At 37.8% G+C, this 18,245-nt stretch overlaps 1 long non-coding RNA gene across 1 annotated transcript; it reads right to left on the bottom strand.

Annotated features, from left to right (window-relative positions):
• Positions 1–382: 382 nt before the first annotated feature.
• LOC106085350 (uncharacterized) lies at positions 383–1,136 on the bottom strand. Its single transcript, XR_001220929.1, has 2 exons — positions 884–1,136; positions 383–812 (listed from the first exon to the last, which is right to left on the bottom strand). It is a non-coding gene; the product is annotated as an uncharacterized LOC106085350 (long non-coding RNA).
• Positions 1,137–18,245: the final 17,109 nt, after the last annotated feature.

The following is an 18,245-nucleotide window of genomic DNA, read 5'->3' as shown; positions in this document are numbered from 1 at the left end:
TCAATATGAATTTATTTTTTACTTTTTGTTCTTTTGGATTCAGGATTCACTTATAAACACCTTTCAGAGTAAGCAGTACAGGTTATATTACTAATATACTTCAGTAATTAGAATTCAATATAGTGATTTACACTAATTGAAAATTTTAGTGCAAAATTGCAAGCTCCTAGCCTTACTCCTGGACGTTAGCATGTCCGTCTATGACGCCGAACGCCTGGGTCCACCATCCTACTATGGAGGGTAAAAATTCGTAGTCCCACCTAGAGCTTAAAATGTCTTTAACTCATCTGATATTATCATTATTTTTTTTCAATGAGCTCCAGAAGTTAATTCGCAAGATCGACCTATATACAGCATTATAAAATATATAAATTTTACAAAATTATGATCGAAACTGGACTATATTTCCCACGTTTATCGGGGATTTAATTAAACTCTCTTTACAGCTAAAGCGGGTAAAATATGTGGTTTTTATGAGCCCAAAATTTTACATCGGATGACGAGTTTATAGTGGAGCTAAATTTAAATACCTTCCAATCTGAATCATACTCGGCCTGAACGTCGAGGTGTCTAATGCTGTTACAAAGGGTCTCACTGTTCCAAATTTAAGCAAAAAGTGCATAAATTCCTGTATTGACTGCAATAGGTGCGAGTGTCAAGGGATCTATCAAGAAGTCATAAATTCTGGGTAATATTTATATGAGTCTTTGTACGTTGTACGTTGAATGCTTTCAATCGGTGGAGCGGTCTATGAGACAGGTACATACAAAGTGGGATTTCAAGAAACACACGAATGGACATGGTTGGATCATCTATGAATATTACGAAGATTAAGTAGGTACAACCAACTTCTAAATTTTTTTGTAAAAAAGTTAATTCTCACCGATTTTTAGCATTGAATATAAGACATTAATTGTTGAAGTATGTTAGTAAAGACTTGACAGACAAAATACATAGTTGAAATTTTGTAGATTTTCAACAAATTCTTTTGTTTAGCTATTTGCTAAAATACGCGTTCTGCCATCTAGCACACAAATTTCCATGGCAATCATGATTTGCAAAGCCGATTCGAATCCCCGGCCGGCCAAATGTTTGTATTTTTTTTCTTTAAACTTATTTTAGAAAATTTCGCTTAAGAAAATATGTATTTCTTTTTAAAAAAGTTTAAAAAGTGTTTTATAATTTTTTATAGTTGAACTGTATTTTGACACTTATTCCTGTATAGTAATGCTTACTGAAATAGTAATGCATGCAATCCAATCAATTGCATGAAATTGGTTTTAGAGTACTAGTAGAGAGAGTGAGAAAAAAAAGCCAGAGAGCCGACGGCAGGCAATAAACGATCGAGAACAAACAGCGCGAGTCGAACAAAGAAATAAACATATAAAAGCGTGCTAAGTTCGGCCGGGCCGAATCTTATATACCCTCCACCATGCATCAAATTTGTCGAGTTCTTTTCCCGGTGTCTCTGGTTTGCTGTTTCAGGCTATTGACCGATTCAGACCAAATCAGCCAAATCGGATAATAATTGCGCCCTTTTGAGCTGTTATAACGCCCAAAATTGATCTTAGGCCTTATGACCGTTGGGCGTTATGACAGGTCGCCTCCTATTGTGGAGGGTATACAAATAGTCCTGACGTATAGAACATTTGGTAGGATTTGTAAGATTTTTTATACCCACCACCATAGGATGGGGGTATACTACTCTGGTCATTCCGTTTGTAACACGTCATAATAATGATCTGCGACCTCATAAAGTATATAAATTCTGTATCGTCTCGACATTCTGATTCGATCTAGCTATGTCCGTCCATCCGTCTGTCGAAATCACGATGGCTGTCGAACGCGTAAAGCTAGCCGCTTGAAATTTTGCACAGATACTTTATATTAATGTAGGTCGTTGGGGATTGCAAATGGGCTACATGGGTTCAGATTTGAATATAGCTTCCATATAAACCGATCTTTGATTTGAAATCTTGAGCACCTGGAAGCCGCAATTTTTGTCCAATTTTGCTGAAATTTTGCACATAGTGTTCTGTAATGACTTCCAACAACTGTGCCAAGTACACTCTCAATTGGTCAAGAACCTGATATAGCTCCCATATAAGCCGATGTCTCGATTTGATTTCTTGAGCTCCTGGAAGACGCAACTTTCATCCGATTTATCTTAAATACATATGGTGTTCTGTTATGACTTTCAAAAACTATGCCGAGTACGGTTTAAATCGTTCTGTAACCTGATATAGCTCCCATATACCGATCTCCCGATTTGATTTCTTGAGCCACTGGAAGCCACAAATTTCGTCCGATTTGGCTGAAATTTTGCATGTAGTGTTTTGTTATGACCAACAATAGTGTCAAGTAGGGTTCAAATCGGTCTTTAACCTGCTCTAGCTCTCATATAAACCCTTCTACCGATTTGACTTCTGGAGCCCATGGAAGCCACAAACTTCGTCCTATTTGGCTAAAATTTTGCACTTAAAGATTTGCATTTTATCTTATGCTGTCTCATTTTAGTGAAGATCCAGTATGCGCAGGTAATACCAGTTGGTAATTCAAATGAATCAAATCGGCCTGTGCTAAAAAACAGCTCCCATATAAACCAATTTCCCAGTTTGACTTCCCGAAATGTATAGTAAATTGAGAGAAGAACGAGAAAAAATGTATCTATTACAGCGGAATCTTATATATCCTCCACCAAGGCACTTCTGCAATAGCCGACCTAGACATTGGCTCTTTTTATACCCTGCACCACTACTGTGGTATAGGGTATAGTGAATTAGTTTGTAACACCCAAAAGGAAGAGAGTTAGACCCATTGATAAGTATTCCGATCGACTCAGAATCACTTTCTGATTCGATTTGGCTATATCCGTCTATCTGTCTGTCCATGTTAATTTGTGTACAAACTACAGGTCGCAATTTTCATCCGATCGTCTTCAAATTTGGTACAGGCATGATTGGAAAAAAATCGGTTCAGATTTGGATATATGTTCGTCCGATTTGCAGTACTACTGCAATAAAATGGTCATTTATAAACGGATTCTCTCGAAATTTGACAAGAAGCATTTTCTTATGCCTCCCGACATTACAGGTGAATTTCATAGAAATCGGTTCAGATTTGGATATAAATAGCTCCCATTTATTATACTTTCGTCCGATTTGCAGTAATAAGGCAATAAAATGGTCATTTATTAACCGATTCGGTTAAAATATGGTAGGAAGGATTTTCTCTTGACTCTTGACTTTACTGGTGAATTTCATGGAAATTGGTTCAGATTTAGATATAGCTCTCATATATATTTTTCGCCCGATTTTCAATATTAGAGCCACTGCAAGCGCATTTATTGACCAATCTTCCCAAAATTTTGTATAACCCTTTCCTCGTTGACTAACTTCATAGACTTCCACAATGTCTATGAAGTTTGCTCGAAATCGGTTCAGATTTAGACATAGCTCCCATATATATTTTCGTCCGATTTGCAGTAATATTGCAATGAAATGGTCATTTGTTAATCGATTCTCTCGTTTTTTGGCAGGAGGGAATTTTCTTATGACTTTCGCCATTACTGGTGAATATCATAGAAATCGGATCAGATTTGGATATAGCTGTCATATATGTACATCGCCCGATTTTCACTTCTAGAGCCATTGCAAGCCCATTTTTTGACCAATCTTGCCAAAATTTTGGAAAACGCTTTCCTCGTTTATTTATGTTTTTATGAAAATTGGATCAAAATTGTGACATGGGTTCCATATATAACTTTCAACCCATATGGCACTTTAAGGCTGTGGTGGCCACAATTTTGGTTCGAACTTTATAAAATTTATTGTCAGGTGTTTAACGTCCTAGCACGTGTGCTAAATTTCATTAAAGTTGGTTTATATTTAGATATATATCCGACGTATTTTTCATCCGATATGGCCCGTAAAGTCTGTAGTAGCGACCATTTAATTTCTATGGAAAAAAATTCTTACAAGGTTCTATTCAGTTTTCTATAGGTTTCATATATTGAAAGTAATATGTATGTTGACTCGGTGGTGTAGGGTATTATATAGTCGCCTCCGCCCGACTTTTGCCTTTCTTTACTGGTTTTGATCTATCTTATTGCGATTCATATGTGTAATTGCAATACATAAACTACATGCTTGAGGCCAACGCATGGGTGTCTATAAAGATGTGTTTAGTAATTAGACGCAATCGGTGCAACAGCTTATGCCAAAGATTTCTCTCATCATTTTGTAGCCAATTAAAAAATCAGTTGCATTTTTGCCCAAAATTCATTCCAACTTGATCGGCAATGAAGGCCCAAGGTTCAGTTTTGTTCTCTTTGTTTAAAATACGAGGAAGCTCTCATGAGGTTTCTATTATAGTTAAGTCCCCAAACGGAAGGGGTCCCTTGCCATTCGCATTGCCGCCAAGGGTGCCAAATTAATGCGGTTTTTGTTTAAGGTAGCAAGCAGTGAATGCATCTGGGAATGTACAAAGACAATCGTTTGACTTGCTACTCTATGCAATCTGACAATTTCTGGTCGGAGATTGTGGTTTGGCTTCTATACTACCAAATGTTTTCTCTATGCCATTGCAGTCACAGACATAAGAGCAAACACCCACTGGCGAAGCATGAAGCAACAGCAGCATCGAAGCATATTTTCTGGCATACAACTCAAAGTATTATGACACACAGTCGCAGAACTCCAGACACTTGAAACGATTCTGCCCATATACTCTAATGGGCGAACGACCAACTGAGTTTCGGGCACCCGTTTTGATAGGGTTTTAACAGTGACAACATCTGTTTGCACTTTTGTTTTGAAGTTTTGTGATAATGTTTTGCCTGTTTGATGCCAAAAATCATAAATTTCCAAATTCAGTTATTAGTTCTTTTGCCAAAGTTGTAAGGTGCACCCAAACTACGGACGCCTTTTTGGCAGGATTTTTAGTTTCTTGTGTTTTAGTAGGTTGCATGGTTTGGCTGTAACGCTGGCCGATTGTGGCCATGTTTTCTAAAATTTTATTTGACACTTGATTTTTTCCAAGGAGAACTATGAGAAGCACACTTGTATTCTTCCGTTCAACCAAGTCTTTGCTGTTTCCACTATTTATGGCTTGAACTTCAACTTTTGCATACGAAAAGTGCGACATAAACATGGCTTGCAAGTGTACGAGTACAACACAATTAAATGATAAACGAAGGAAAATAAGTTTGCACACGTGCCATTCAATTCGGGTATTTGGGAAACCGAATGCCATTAAAAAGCGAACATAACAGAGGAATAGGTATGTAGATAGGGTGAAGTATGCCTTCCAATAAAAATCAAGCACCAGAACAAAGCCATTAAAAATATGGAAAAACTATAACTAAGCATGGTATGGATGCAATAACTTTTACGATTCATAAATTTTATGATTCACTGGCATGCTACGTGTGTATCACAGGACACTTTCTAATACTCAGCAGAAATTTTATATCCTTATCGCTAACTAGAACTCCAGAGAGTTAACGGGGAACTCTAGTAATTTAACTCGTATGAGGTTAACAAAACAAAAATTTTAATCGATCCGTTTTAGAACAGTTCATAGTTGGAACGTTGATGTACATATACCAAATTTTTATATGCAAGATAAAACAACTAAAAGCCTGGCAAAGGATAATGGATGAGAACTGCTATTTTATTGGAGCTATATCAGGTAATGGACCGATTCCGTCCAATTTGGATACTCGAGACCATAGTAAAAGTCATTGTGGAAATTTTCAGTCAAATCGGATAAGAATAGAGTCCCATATGGGCTCAAGAAGTAAATCGAGGGACGGATAGACATGACTAGACAGTCTTAGACAAATATTTCGATGTGTTACAAAAAGAATGACGAATTTAGTATACCCCCATCGTACGGTGGAGGGAAAAAAACTAACCTAGCCATCATAAATATCTTCATTATACCCACCAGCGTAAGATAGGGGGTATATTCATTTAGTCATTCCGTTTGCAACACATCGAAATATCAATTTCCGACCCTTCAAAGTATATATATTTTGGATCGTCGTAAAATTCTTAGACGATTTAACGATGTGCATGTGTGTCCATCCGTTTTTTGTAATCACTCTACCGACTTCAAAAATTGAGATATTAAGCTGAAATTTGGCACAGATACGTCTTCTTAATACACGCTGGTTAAGTTCTTGAACGGGCCAAATCGGACCATATTTGGATATAGCTGCTATATAGACCGATTCTCCGATAAAGGGCCTAATGCCCATAAAAACTTAATCATCCGATTTTGCTGAAATTTTAGACAGTGAGTAGTTTTAGGCCTCGTGATATCTGACCCAAATATTGTTTAGATCGGAATATATTCAGATATAGCTGCCATATAGACCGATCTGCCGATAAAGGGTCTGAAGCCCATAAAAGCTTTATTTTTTAACCGACTTCGCTGAAATTTGAAAAAGTAAGTAGTTTTATGCCTTCTAACATAGGATCCAAATATGCTTCAAGTCAGACTATATTTAGATATAGTTGCCATATAGACCGATCTCCAGATAGAGGGTCTGAAGCCCATAAAAGCTTTATTTTGTATCCGATTATTTTAAACAGTGAGTAGTTTTAGGCCTACCAACATCTGACGCAAATGTGGTTCAGATCGGGCTATATTTAGATGTATCTTCCCTATGGAACGATTTCCTGATAAAGGATCTGAAGCCTTTATGGACTCTATTTATTATCCGATTTCGCTGAAATTTGAAACGGTTGGTAGTTGTAGGCCTTTCGATATCCGCCCCAAATATGGTTCAGATTGGACAATATTTAGATATAGCTGACATATAGACCGATCTCCCGATAAAGGGTCTGAAGCCCATAAAATCCCCATTTATTATCGGATTTCGCAGAAATTTTAAATAGTTGGTAGTTTTAGGTCTTTCGATATCCGCCCCAAATATGGTTTGGATCGTTCTATATTTAGATATATCTGTCATTTCGACCGATATGCTGGTTAAGGGTCTGAAGCTCATAAAAGCTTTATTTATTACCTGATTTTGTTGAAATTTGAAATACAAAATTCAACAGTGACTTATATTTATAAGACCACACAATGTCCGTGCCGAATTTGGGTGCATAAGTTATCCAATTTTTATCGGATTGTGACGAAAGGGGGTTTACATATATACCCGAAGTGGTAGGTATCCAAAGTTCGGCCCGGCCGAACTTAATGTCTTTTTACTTGCTTTGAGTTGATCCTAAGAATACTTGGAGTCATAGTGCTATATTGTAAGTACCATATTCGATAGAATAGTTTTAAAGTCCCATTTATACTTTTACCTGATTTGGATGCATGATTGTCCTTTTCTCCCAAATTGATGTCATTTAAACTCTTATTGTCCTGCTTTGTCTGCATGTCCTTGGTTCGGAATGTTTTTGTCAGATTCCAGTGACCTTTCATTGGAGTTCATATTACCCCGGTTTCTGGGTAGGACGGCTTTCCAGACTCTTGATGTCTAACACTGATATTAATAGTCACATATTGTCTCTACCGACTTAAATGTTCTTTTGGGGGTTATTTGGGGCGGTTCCCCTACGCTTGCTCCTGAATTTGGAAGTATACTTTTAACTTTATAACCGAATACCTTTCAGTTGAATCTAATATTAACCCGATTGGATTACATATTAGATTGAAAAGAGAGTGTAGATATTAATCCGCACCATGCCAATTTTTTGTGCATTCAAACACGGAAACACAAATTTTGCATGTAATCGAATGTAGGACTAATAAAAAGCCTTTTTTGATCTAATGGTTAACGTTATTTGATATGATTTTGGACAGACAAAATGTGTCTAATCTGAATACAAAATGAAGAGTGTTTGAATTTGGCATATTTTGGGCAAAAATGGTAAAACAAGTTGAGTCAAATATCAAATAAGTCTTCAGTGGTGTTTATCATCTTCTTCTGCTGGCAATTCTTGTAAGGTGTTTACCTTAGTTTATCAGCCTTGTAAACATCTCTCCTAAATGGTGTCGCTCTGTGCAAGCCCTTCGGACTCGGCAATAAATAGGAGGTCCTCTATAATTCTTGTGAGGTGTTTAACTTAGATTATCAGCCGTGTAAAATTCTCTCCTAAATGGTGTCGCTCTGCGGCAAGCCCTTAGGACTCGGCAATAAAAAGGAGGTCCTTTATTATTGAAATTAAATTTGTATCGGACACCACTAATTGATTTGAGAGAAGTATCCTCCCTTAATGGAATGTTAATTAGCAAATTTGCAATTAGCAAAGCCTCATACATAGGGCTTAATCGTTTCACTATTGATGTCCTCTACAGATGGCATGACTTTAAGAGTACACTGATCATTACTCATATGCGATTTGTTATATTGTTTGTTTGAATATATTAACGCTATTGATAAATATCAATGGCAGACAGCACAAAACGTATTTAGTCAGTTTAATTTCGATTTTGTGTGCGTGTTCCTTCAAATAGTTGTAAAATAGTTTAGATGGTAACCCATCGGCTCCTGCTGCTTTATTGTGCTTTCGCCTGTTTACTGCTACAAAGACCTTATTCCCGAGCTGACACTATCGCATACCAGAAGTCGGGAAAAGTTATCTCCCATTCTTAGCACACTATCTGTATTTATAACCAGATTATCTGAATCTGTAGCCAGATTTTCTCCTTTGGCTCTTAAGGAGGATTAGTTTGTTGAATTTCTGTAATAAATTCCGACGCCTAAACATTTTGATTCAATCACACTCACATATTGCAGAGATCTAGTAGTAGGAAATTCGTTTATCAATATCCATGTCCAGATCCAAAGGATAGCTTGTTTGTGCATCACAGTCGCACTGAGGACGAAACCATCTGATGCACGCTACTGCGATCACTGCCGTGAGGCTAAGGGAGCTTTCTCTTTGGTCATGTGGCGGCTACGGACACAGTGTTATTCTTGATACCATGTCCGATGTTCCAAACAGTGTCGATGCCTGAGCCGCCTTTTGATAAAAAGTACTATACCACTATTCCTGACAGAACCCATTGAAACTACGTTATCCATGGTAATAGAAGTTGCATAGACTTCTGTAGGGACGACCAGATTGGCTCTGGAGTGTACTCCAAAGATCTAGAACTGGTCAAATCGAAAAGGTTACCGGGCCACTGCAGTATGTATCAAGCGGAGATTCTTGCAATTAAGAGTGTGGTGGAATAGCTAAGATATAATGTCATAACGACGATTGACATAAATTTCTTCTCAGACAGCCATTAAATCCTAGGAGAACGTTTTTCTGAACACAAAAAACGCCATCGACTCTCGCAGATCTCCCAGCGAACAGTTCAAAATTCACCTGTTTTTGGTGCCGGACCACAGAGATATCCCATGGAATTGTAAAGAATACGAGCTTGCGAGACAAGGATCTACTCTACACATTCCAGGGAAACTGGAATCTGTGGGTATGCCTCTAGCGACATGCAAGCTAAGTTTCAGGATGAGGCTCGAAGGGGAATGATGTGAGGATTCGAAAACTATATGACCATATCTAGACGTGAAGAGGTCTACCGTTTTGCTGTCAATGGCTAGAACTGACGTCTCAGTCATGACAGGTCACTGTCTAATCGTGCTGACAGACTGAAGGTTGCCAGCAACAACTTTTGCAGAGGCTATGAGGACATCGAAGAAGAAGAGTCTATAGACCTTCTGTGTGTGTGTCCCGCATTGGCAGTCAGAAGGAGTTCCACTTTAGGTTCTTTGAGGACTGATTTAGCGGATGTGAACATTCGCAAGTTGTTGGGCTAATTAAGCTTTGAGCTTTGTTGCAAGCTGTTTCAAGTTTCAATCTCAACAAATAAATAACTTTTTGCTTTTTTTTAATTCTTTTGTAATATTCTCACTATTAAAAATGCTTAAAATGTTATCGAAAGAGATTATGCATTAATCTGGGCACAATTGTTATAATGTGCCAACATTAGGAAAAAAATCGTCTGGCTTCATATTCGATAAGAACTGGAGAAAATGTTAATCCCTGCCTAAACTAACAAAATAATAACAATGACAATATGTAATTAGCATAATAATGACACTTTGACATGTGTTAACGAGTGTGTGTGAAAATGTGTAGTTTAAATAGGATTTGCATAAGCATTTACTATCCTTTTAGCCAACAATAAGTAACAGTATTAGTTTGTAAATGCACCGACCCATGGATGTTTTCGAACGCACCATTAGAGTTACAAATATGACTATTTGTGCAGTAAGCACGCACACAAAGACGCCTCTGCAAAACTGACATACATTAACATTGGATAATGAGAGTCATAACAACAAACATTAGTTCAAACTAGGAATAGTTTTGTGAAGTTTTGTAAGAGCTTTGTTGCCATCAGATCAGATACTAATGCTAATGCATCGAAAATAGTTGACAGGTTCAAGCATTTCAAATGCAATTGTTTGTGTCGTTAGAAAAAAATATTTTATATTTGCATATTAAACATGAGAAAACTTCCATAGAACAGTTCCACATAATTATGCTGTACTAAAACAACGAACTTGTAATGCAAAATATTAAAAATTGTCATGTATGCAGCACTATCATACTTGTTATGCACTACCAAACTTGTTATGCAATTCATAGACAAACCATATAAGTGAACTGCAATGGTATGATCACTACATGGTGAAAAAGAAATGCAACATTGCTAACACCTAATGGTATCAGTGCTATAGTTGCCACTACCCTTTGATATTAATTTAGGGTGGCACTTTCGAAGTATAAACGCAACGTTTGCCTTAAATATTTCCTCAACAAGTTGTGTCGATTTTGTGAACGCTCTTTGTCAATTTTTGCACGACCGTTATCGATTTGTGAACGACAGTTACTAAAATTGAATTTGAAACTTCATTTCAATATGAATAGTCAGTGGTTCAATGTGGGATGACATTGTACAGAATAAATAAAAATGTTTCCATGAACATTCCACTAAGAAACAGGGAAACTTCTCTCCTGATAAGCCACTATCATCAGATAACATGTAAAAAGGTATTAAGTTAAGCCGGGCCCAACTTTGGATACCCACTACCTCTGAGATATAAGCTAATCACCTTTCGTTCTAATACGGTAATCTAAATATAGTCCGATCATATTCAGGAAGGTATGTAAGGGTCTAACTCATAGGATGGGGTTATACTAATTTCGTCATTCTGTTTGTAACTACTCGAAATATTCATGTGAGACCCCATGAAGTGTTTATATTCTTGCTCGTCGTGACATTTTATGTCGATCTAGCCATGTCCGTCCTTCTGTCTGTCGAAATCACACTAACATTCGAAGGAGTAAAGCTAGGCGCTTGAAATTTTGCACAAATACTTTTTATTAGTGTATGTCATTGTTGTGATTGTAAATGGGCCATATCGGTCCATGTTTTGATATAGTTGCCATATAAACCTATCTTGGGTCTTGAATTCTTGAGGGCGCAATTCTTATCCGATATTCAACAACTGCGCCAAGTATGGTTCAAATCGGTCCATAACCTGATATAGCTGCCATATAAACCGATCTTGAATCTTGATTTCTTGAGCCACTAGATGGCGCAATTCTTATCCGATTTGAATGAAATTTTGCACGAAATATTTTGTTCTGATATCCAAGTATGGTTAAAATCGGTCAATAACCTGATATAAATGTCGTATAACCGATCTGGGGACTTGACTTCTTGAGCTTCTAGAAGGCGCAATTCCGATCCGATTTAGCTGAAATTTTGCATGACGTATTTTACTATGATTTTCAACAACTGTGTCAAATAAGGTTCAAATCGGTCCATAACCTGATATAGTTGTAGTATAAACCGATCTGGGATTTTGACATCTTGACCTCTCTAGTTATCCGATTTGCCTGAAAGTTTGTACGACGGATCCTCTCGTGACCATCAACATACGTGTTTATTATGGTCTGAATCCGTCTATAGCCTGATTCACCTCCCATATAAATTGATCTCTCTATTTTACTTCTTGAGCCCCCAAAGGGCGCAATTCTTATTCGAATTGGCTGACATTTTTTACAGGTCTTCAACATAAATTTTAATTGTGGTCCGAACCGGACCATATCTTGATATCGCTCTAATAGTAGAGCAAATCTTTTTTTATACTTTTCTTGCCTAAGAAGAGATGCCGGTAAAAAACTCGACAAATGCGATCCATGGTGGAGGGTATAAAAGATTCGACAGAGCCGAACTTACTTGTTTTTCTTTCTTTTTGTCACTCTATTGGTTTTTAATGAATCGGAGATCGAATCAAACTCCAAAAAAAACAGTTTTTTTTTAATAGATTTTCACTTTATTGCGAGTAGTTGTAATCTAGGAAAGTTTCTGGGTCTCAAAATGAAAATTTCTAAGATTAGCGCGGCTTTTAGTGTAGGGTACAAAAAACTACCATCTAAGATACAAACTCTTAAATAACAACAATTTTGTTGCATTCTGGTATGTGGATCGACATTATCTGAAAAAGTCCTCATGTTGGTATTGAACTCGTAAAACACAGTTTACTCTATATTGTGATTTTTAATGTAACCATTTATTTTTTAAAATTACTTTAATACATTCTTCTCTTACCTTCTCGTAGATACATTTGCAAAACACTGCCTTTGCTCATAAAAATCCTGCCCCAAGTATGTTAACCATCTTGCTTCTAATTTCGGATCGTTAAAATGGAAATTTGGAAAATCTTTCTTTTGCACAAATGGTAAGTACATGTAACTTTATGGTTATTAAATTTTTTTTTATTTAATTTTGTGTAATGTGACCTCTCCCAACTATATGTTGATGGCGTAATATAAGAAGGGTCAAACTCATTTTTCAGATTAGCGTTTTTTATTTATTTTGTAAGTCAAATGCAACTTGCCTCCAAACTTCAGATGGAAACAATTGCAAATAGAGTTCTTTGACGATTGCAAGTTTTGACCTTCTATTTTATAGAAAAAAAACGAATAAACAGGTGTTCTATAGTTTCTTTTTCCGCAACGTCCTTACAGCCTCTGCAAAAGTCGTTACTTGCAACTTTCAGTCTGTAGGCTTGTTTTCCGATCAGAGAGTGATCTGTCATGCCGGACACAATGACTGAGACGTCTGTTCTATCCAGCGAAGTAGTAGACCTCATCAGGTCTAGATTAGGCCACGTAATTGTGGGATGTAAAGTAGTTAATAGTCTCGCAAGCTCGTCTTTTCGACAATTCCATGGGATATCTATATGGTGCGGCACCCTGAACAGGTGAATTTTTTACTTTTCAACCATATCATTGAGAAATCTGATACAGTCGAAAGCGGTTTTTGAATTCAGAAATATTTTCCCAGAGATTTATTGGCTCCTGGCTGTCTGAGAAGATATTAATGCCAATTGTTGATACGACATTATATCTTAGCCAATCCATCACTTCTTTATTTACAAGAATCTCCGCTTGATACACACTACAGAGGTCGGGCAATTATTTCGATTTGACCAGTCCTAGTTCTTTAGAATCAGCCCCAAAACACATCTTGTCGTCTACCTTGGATCTATCCATATAGAAGTCTATATAACTTATAATATTACCAGGGATAATGTAATTCCAACCCGTCCTATCAGGAAGAGTAGTACAAAACTATTTATCAGAAAGCGGCTCAGGTAATGTATAAACCACACTGGCTGAAATATCGGGTATTGTATCAAAGATAACACAATGACTATAGCCGCCACATAACCATAGAGAATGCTCCCTCACAGCAGTGGTCGCAGCAATTTGTCTAGCCACAATGTCGAGAGCCATTGGGTGTATCACTAGAATCAGTGTATCAGTGATTGTCGTCCTCAATGCGGTTGCGATGCACAAACAAGCCATCGTTTGGATCAAGCTGAGTATTGAACGGTAGGTTGACTTTTGAAGCGCCGTCCACCAGACCACAACACCATATAGCATTATAGGTCTCGCAACAGAAGTAAATTATCAGGCGAATTCAGTAAATGGAACATTCTCCCCTCCCAAGGAGATGAGTGTCACTGTAGGTAACTTCTATCACCTGCTGAAAGAACTACTTCTGTCTTGCATGGATTTACGCGTAGACCACTTTCGGTAGCCCACATTGCTGTAGCACGTAGGGCTTCCTGAAATATATCTCTAAGACTGCTAGGAAACTTTAACCAAACCGCAATAGCCACGTCATTAGCATAAGCGATCACTTTTACACCTTTTTTCCAGAGAAAATAGTATATTGTAAATTGCTTGAGGAGTTCCTCTGCTGACCCATGTTTTTAGATCCTCAGATGCCAAGCCTGCCATAATGCATGATTTAGTAAGTAAGCTTTTGAAAAACTTTCTTACGGTAATATTGATGACAATGAACTCCAACTCCTTCATGATTGATGTCGACTTTACATTATTGAAATCACCTTCAATGTCAAAAACTGCTACCATTGTGTATTCCGTGACAGGAAGAGAGTCCTCTATACAGGCGACTAAGTCGTGAAGGGCTGTTTCGGTGGACTTGCCCTTACTATATACATGCTGCTGCCGAGACAAGCGATCTCCATGGATCTTAGCCCTAAGATATGTTTCTATCAACCTCTTAAGTTTCTTCAGCGCAAGGGATGATAGTCCAATAGGACGAACATTTCTCGCCTACTTGTGGTAGGTTTTCCTGCTTATGGAATGAAAATGACCTCCCTCCATCCTATAGGTATATACGACATACTGATACAAACAGAGTTTATCTCCATAAGCCAAGGCGAAAGTCTATCAGAAACAGTTTGTAATTCAAACGGTTATACATTATCAAGGCCGGCGTCTTAAAGGAGCCGAAACTTTTTATCGCCTCCTATAGACTGGCGCCTTGGCTTATGGCGATTTATAACAGATCTACAAAGACGTCCTAAGTTAAGTTTTTTTCTTTTCCTATAAGGTTAGGTTTAAGTGGCAGTCTGCCATCAGACTCACTTAGACGTTTTCGTCCATTGTGATACCACAGGAATAGAAGAAGGAAGATGCCTTCTAGTTCTTACCGTTGAACCATCCAGATCGCTTTAAAAAGTCCAATAACTTGCGAATGTTCACATCCGCTAAATCAGATAGGTTCTCAAAGAAATGAGAACCTAAAGTGGAACACCTTCTAACTGATAGTGTGAAACACAGAAGGTGTTCTATACTCTCCTCTTCTTCAATGTCCTCCTTCTGCAAAAGTCGTTGCCGGCAACCTGTCAGCATGTTTTCCGATTAGGCAGTGACCTGTCATGACGGACACAATGACTGAGACGTCTGGTCAGCAAAGCAGTAGACTTCTTCAAGTCTAGATTAGGCCACATAGTTTTGGAATGCTCGCAGCCCCCTCTTTGTTACCATCTATCATTCGATGCCCTTCGGGACTGGTCCTAAAAACTTAGCTAACATGTCGTTAGAGGCATACCCACAGATTCCAGTGTCCCTGGAGTGTGTAAGGTAGTTCCTAGTCTCACAAGCTCGTCTGCTTTAGAATTCCCTGGGATATCTCTGTCGCCCGGCACCCAGAACAGGTGAATTTTGAACTGTTCAGCCATCTCGTTGGCAGATCTGAGACAGTCGACGGCGGTTTTTGTGTTCAGAAATACATTCTTCAGGGATTTAATGGCTGCCTGGCTGTCTGAGAAGATATTTATGCCAATCATTGTAATGACATAATGTCTTAGCCATTCCATTACTTCCTTAATTCCAAGAATCTCTGTTTGACACACACTGCAGTGGTCGGGTAACCTTTTCGATATGACCAGTTCTAGATTTTTAGAGTACACCCCTAAGCCCAACTGGACGTTTAGTTTACTTTGGAAACATCCGTATAGAAGTCTATGTAACTTCTGTCACCAGGGAAATCGTAGTTCCAATCGGTTCTATCAGGAATAGTGTTACATTAATTTTTATCAAAATGCGGCTCAGATAGGGTATAATCCACACTGTTTGGAACATCGGATATTGTATCAAGGATAACATAGTGTCAATAGCCGCCACAGGACTTAACCTCTGCAATTTGGGTAGCCACAATGTTCAGAGGCATAAGATGTAGCATTAAATTCAGTACATCAGATGGTGTCGTCCTCAGTGCGGCTTTGATGCACAAACAAGCCATCCTTTGGATCCGGTTAAGTACTTAGCAGTAGGTGGATTTTTGAAGCGCCGTCCACCAGACCGCAACACCATTAAGCATTATAAGTCTGACAACTGCAATTGTCAGACCCAATGCATGACACGCGGTCGAAATCCCTATAAAGTAACAACAAATCGAGTGGGCCCTTGTAATATTAAGCCATCGATATATAAATATAACTACGATTTAAATTTGGCTCACCCCATCACCCTTAAATCATTCAGTTCGTTTAATAACGTGACCACTAACTTAATAAATAATAGATTTGGTACAAAGCTTAATTAAAAAAGTCTATTAAAATCCTTTGTCATGCCATCCAGAAATTACGGCTAATAGTTTCTGTTTTTTCATATTTGTGCTCAAGGAACAATTTCTCTGACCTCTAATGACAAGTTAGGCTTTGTGCCAATTGAAAAGCCCCCTCCATCCTTCCTATTCTCAAAGACTCGGTGGATTCCTAACACAATCGTCAACAACCTTTAATACAAAGCAAAAGGAAAATGTGTTTTTTTTTGTTGCTAATTGAGTATGGGCCGGAAATGAGCCGTATAATTTATGTACGTGCGTGCGAGCGTTCATTTCTTTGTACGAACTCTCTTTTGAATCCAACAAGGAAAGAACTAAAAGAGAAAATCCTAAAATAAAATCGTAAAACCCCAAAGCATTTAGATTTGATCACCTTCTGTCTGCGGAACATAGTCATTTTCGGTTTATTTCGTTAATGGTTTCTGGCTTTACCTTCATCAACAAATTTATAACTGTCAATTTTGTGTCTAGGAGCAACGGTTGGTTCGGGGCAAAGAAGGCCCACAGAAGGCAGTTTACCCTTTTCGCCAGTGCTATCTATGTTTGGTTTATTTGGGAGGTAAAGAAATTACAAAAGATGCTTTACATCATTTTTACAGCTTTCGTTTGTTTTGCATCGTTCATCCGTTTATTAATGGATCCCAGAATGGGTAATAATAGGCACGAACTTTTTTATTTTATTTCCATTTAAGACAGACAAACAAAAACAAAATAATAATACACAAATCATTATGTTCACTAAACAGGACTTTATCATGCTAATGCCCCCATAAGATATGGGAGCATTCCTATAAGGACATTGGATAAAATCTTATATCAATGAGTGCTTCCGCAAATTATGTCTTATTTTAAATTATGTCTTTCTCCATTGGGAGTGCCACAAAATGACAACTAGTTTTTATGAAAGTTATATATGTGAGACCATCGTTAGGTAAGCGTGTCCGTCTATGACGCCGAAAGCCTGGGTTCATATCCCGGAGTGAACATCAGACAATTTTTCAGCGGTGGTTATGCCCCACTAATATGAGGGTAATATCCCTTGTTGTTTAATGGAATAGTCATAGGAAATTTTGTAATTAGTGAGTTTGCTGTGCCTTCTTTAACTCTCTTATACCTTTTAATAGACATTGCTATATATCACTATTGTGGTACAGGGTATTATAACTTAGTGCATTTGTTTGTAACACCAGGAAGGCTGAGAGCTAGACCCATCAGTATACCGATCAGCTCAGAATTACTTTCTGTTTCAATTAAGTTAGAAGCCAATTGAAATTAAAACAAGTAAAAAGGCATTAAGTTTGGCCGGGCTAAACTTTGGGTACCCACCACCTCGAGGTATATGTGTAAACCCCCTTTCGACGAAATCCGTTTAAAAATGCAAACTTTATGCCCCATACCCGCTATATCGAAATAAGTTTCGATTTGGACCAAATATTAATAAGTACAGGTCATTGTTCAATTGTTTATAACAAAATATTGGTTCTTTTAGTAGCCATATCCATATCCGGAAAGCCTAACATAAGTCACTGTGTCAAATTTCAGTGAAATCGAAAAATAAATGCGCTTTTTATGGGGCCAAGACCTTAAATCGAGATATCGGTCTATATGGCAGCTATATCCAAATATGGACCGATTTGGGAAAAGTTTCAGAAAAATGTGGAAGAGCCTAATCCAACTCACTGTCCCAAATTTCGGCGAAATCGGACTATAAATGCACCTTATATGGCGCAAGACCTTAAATCGGGAGATTGGTCTATATGGCAGCTATATCCAAATCTGGACCAAATTGAAAAAGGATACCGAAGGATTTGGCA

The sequence above is a fragment of the Stomoxys calcitrans genome, chromosome 5 (assembly GCF_963082655.1).
Source record: "Stomoxys calcitrans chromosome 5, idStoCalc2.1, whole genome shotgun sequence".
NCBI classification, from domain to species: domain Eukaryota; kingdom Metazoa; phylum Arthropoda; class Insecta; order Diptera; family Muscidae; genus Stomoxys; species Stomoxys calcitrans.
Note: the sequence above shows the minus strand (reverse complement) of the source record. Positions and strands in the feature narration are given on the sequence as shown.